Genomic DNA, 3763 nt, shown 5'->3' on the forward strand with positions numbered 1-3763 from the left:
TAATCAATCGATTTTAAGTAAAACCAGTTGATGTACCAATCGTCAAATTGACGTTTAAGAGTATAGATATAATTAGGAGAGACAGACGCACACATAGGAACTAATTTCATATCAATCCAAAGTTATTTGATTTATCAACTAATTTTATCTAAAATTGATTTTGATTAAAAAGGAAAGTGGAAATCAGTCGACTGATTTAAAAAAAATCAATCGACTTATTTGATTAAAAATTAGATGTTTCGACACATAGCTAAATCGATTTAACTGTTCTAAAACATCAGTCGACTGATAAGGATAAAATAAAAAATAAGTACATAATTTAGTAATTTTAAAACTATCCTATGTGCACTACAAGAAAAAAGCTAATAGACAACGCTTTAAAAGCGTTGTCTATGTGGCTGAAAAAACGTTGTTAAAAGCACTGTTGTTAAAAGTCTGCTCAAAGACAACGCTTTAAAAACGTTGTCGTTTGTAGCAAAGACAACGCTTTTGCAACGCTTTAAAAGCGTTGTCATTTTTTGCAAAGACAACGCATAAAAAGCGTTGTCTTTGTTAAAGACAACACTTAAAAAGCGTTGTCTTTTTTAAAGACGTCACATAAAAAGCGTTGTCTTTTTTAGCAAAGACAACAGTTTCACAATGCATAAAAAAGCGTTATTTTTTTTAGCAAAATACAAGAAATTTTAAACTATTATCTTTTAATACCAAAGACAAATAAAAAATAAATGAAAACTAATCTACTTCAATCAACAACATATTATTAAATAAACAACTGAGATAAATATATAAATTATCATCCTTACACTTCTATAACAAACATAATTACTCGCATACAAAGAAATTTTAATTAGAAGATACTCAAAACTAGTTCTATCAACTACATCTTATTACATGAACTTAAAGGATCTTGATAGATGCTACTTATCCTCTTAACTTGAATTCTCTTTACTCATTGGCTTTAACCATCTTCTCGCTTAAATACCAAAGCCTTCTTGATAGTTCTTCATCGAAGTACTTTCCAGTCACACTCTTGAGGTTCGGATGCAGTGCCACATAGCATGTAATTGCTACTCCTGTAATCACAGAAATGTAGATAAATGAAATAAATCAAGTTCTCATAACATCAATGACTATCATATTCAATGAAAATAAGAACATAACATCACCTAGAATTTGGGAAAAAAAAACAAACGAGAAGAGAGAAGTTCCCTTGCCCTTTTTGTCTCCTCCAATCTCAAAGTGCTTGCATCTCTAAGAGAACAAAATAGATATTAGCTATAGGTGGAAAAATTACAAAGGTAGAGAGGTAGAATATCAGTACAAACTTTTATTAGATGACATCAATAATGCTTACAGCTTTGGCATTGAAGTGTCAACACAATCTTCTTTGTTGTTTTGGCCTGAAAAAAGAATTAGTTCTATTGCTTACAATTTTATATAGTTGAGCATTAAATCCAACTATGAATTTGTTTTAAGAAACTAAGCTCAAAACAAAAAACTTCATTGTCCCTAACCACTAAAACTGGCCTATTATTTCGACCGCACCACACGATTATGAACTGATTATAAATTGGAAAGACAATAACAACAACATGGATACATCAGTAAGAACTCAAAAACTAGAGAGATGTATAGGAAGCTTATGTCTTCTTCATTAAAGCCTTCTCGACTTAGCGCTTCTTAGCAAACATCTTCCTCTTAATTCCCAGAACCTGTAAATAAATCGTAAACCTTTAAGACAATTCCACACACATGGAAAATCCTTGAGTTAGAAGTAAATACCAGAGTTAAAAAAAATCCCATCCTTTTGGCAAATGCAAACTCTCATGGACCACATAAAAAAACCAAATAAACTATTCTCTTAGCTTCTCTGGACAACTTTGATCATTGTTCCTTATTCTGTAACTTCTTGACATTGTTAATCCTCATCATTTGCAATGACTTAACAAACCTCGCACTTCTCATATCATCTTCTGACAATTGTGGAACTTGATCCTTTTTTCCTTTTTCATATGTTGACTTCCTTTGGCTCATTTCATCTTCTAGCAGAATTTTATGCCCAAACTATCTAAATTGTACTCGGCCATGTTCACAGGGATGAGGAGTTGTTAGGTCAAGGCCTTGAATTGAATGATGACTTGCAAAATGTACTTGCAAAGCACGATGCTATTGCTTCTGGTTCACCTCTGCAAGCTAGTGCATCTGAGTTGATCGAAAGGGACCCTATGGCACCTCAACCTACAAAACCTGAAGTCTCTGAATCCCTTCCAAGAACTCCAATTGCACCTCAATCTGCTAGTCAGTATGATGAGGAAGAGGAAGAGGAAGACGAAGACGATGATTATGCTCAGTCAGCTCGCAGGTTAGTTTTAGGTAGCTAATCTACCATATTTAGAAAGAAAGAAAAAAGACTGGTTAAAAATTTGTCTGTGCTTGTGCAGGAACTCCAAAGTCAATCCACCAAATTCTAGAAGCAGCTCCGTTGCAACCAGTGATCATTTGGGCTCTCGAAATGGAACTGATGTTACAGCTTCCTCCATAACAGGAAGCATGGAGGCATCATCACCTCCTTCAGCCAATAATGCTCCAGCACTTCCTGATCCTCCAACTTCAGTTAACACTTTCACCAAAGAACAAGACAAAATCAGCCTTTTGAGCATTACCTTGTCAAACCCATCACCACCCACACTCCTTTAACTCCTACAACGTCTGATCAAAATGTATCAATTATGCTGCTGTCGATAGCAATGCCAATGCCAATCCATTTGAACCAACTCAACTCTTAGCTTTCAATGTTTTGAAGCTAAGAGAAGGGACTGCTTACTTGGATCTGAACTTCATTCGATCTAGTTCCCTTGAAGCTAATCAGAGAAAGGGGAGGACGGGTACCTGAAACGGAGGTGAGCAGCGCGACCATGCCGCGGTAAAGCATAGTGAGGCCCTCCCGAGCGACGATTCTACGAAGGAGGTCGATGCCCGAGATGGATCATCGGGCAAGGTCGAAGGAATTTGAGGAAGCGAGAGTCGGCGGTGGCTGTTGCAAGCGGATATGGAGAATGTCGAGTGGATAGCTGAAGGTGACCCTGACCATGCCGTTGACGCCCCCCAACTATTCACCAAGAACTCCGTCCAGAACTCCATGATCTTCTACTCTCATGTACACCTCCCTCTTGCCCTAAAAAAAAACTTGCACAGCCAAAGGGGGAGCCGATCCTGAAACCTACCAAGGAGGCAGCTTTGCACTCAATCGCTTACTTGTACCCAAAGATGGGCAAGGATGGAGACGAATGAGGAAGGGGGCGGAAACATTGGTTCTCCTCCTCCTGCGCTTGTGCTGGGATCAAGAAGTTGACGAAGACGGAGACGGAGACGGAGACGGAGCTAAGGGTTAGTGGTTTCGGCGAAGGGAGTTTGCATGAAAGGAGATCGCGAGTCAGGAGGCCAGATTGCTAATTTAGGTTTCGACGAGTGAGGGTTTTTTGTATTCGGCGTGAGGCTTTGTTGCGTGTGGGAGGATGTGTTGCGGAAAAATAATTGGGTAAGTTATAAGTTTTAGTCAAATATCAATTGGTGGTTTAAAGACTAATAAAATTGTTAATAGATAATATTTTTTTAAAAATATTGTCTTTGACCTACAAAAATTATTAATAGACAACAGTTTTTAAAAAAACGTTGTCTATTAGTTAAAAAATAAATAGATAGACAACGTTTTTCATTAAAAGCGTTATTAAAAAAAAAATGACAACGCTTTTTAAAAAAAATG

At 37.0% G+C, this 3763-nt stretch overlaps 1 long non-coding RNA gene across 2 annotated transcripts; it reads right to left on the reverse strand.

The window, feature by feature from the left end:
- Positions 1–760: 760 nt before the first annotated feature.
- On the reverse strand, positions 761–3530 carry LOC121975669. 2 transcript variants are annotated; one of them, XR_006110391.1, is made up of 4 exons: positions 1783–3530; positions 1355–1712; positions 1167–1251; positions 761–1073 (listed from the first exon to the last, which is right to left on the reverse strand). It is a non-coding gene; the product is annotated as an uncharacterized LOC121975669 (long non-coding RNA). The 2 variants fall into 2 exon arrangements; XR_006110392.1 differs by having other exon boundaries at positions 1326–1712.
- Between the last annotated feature and the right edge of the window lie 233 nt (positions 3531–3763).

Source organism: Zingiber officinale, chromosome 4B (assembly GCF_018446385.1).
Source record: "Zingiber officinale cultivar Zhangliang chromosome 4B, Zo_v1.1, whole genome shotgun sequence".
Taxonomy (NCBI): domain Eukaryota; kingdom Viridiplantae; phylum Streptophyta; class Magnoliopsida; order Zingiberales; family Zingiberaceae; genus Zingiber; species Zingiber officinale.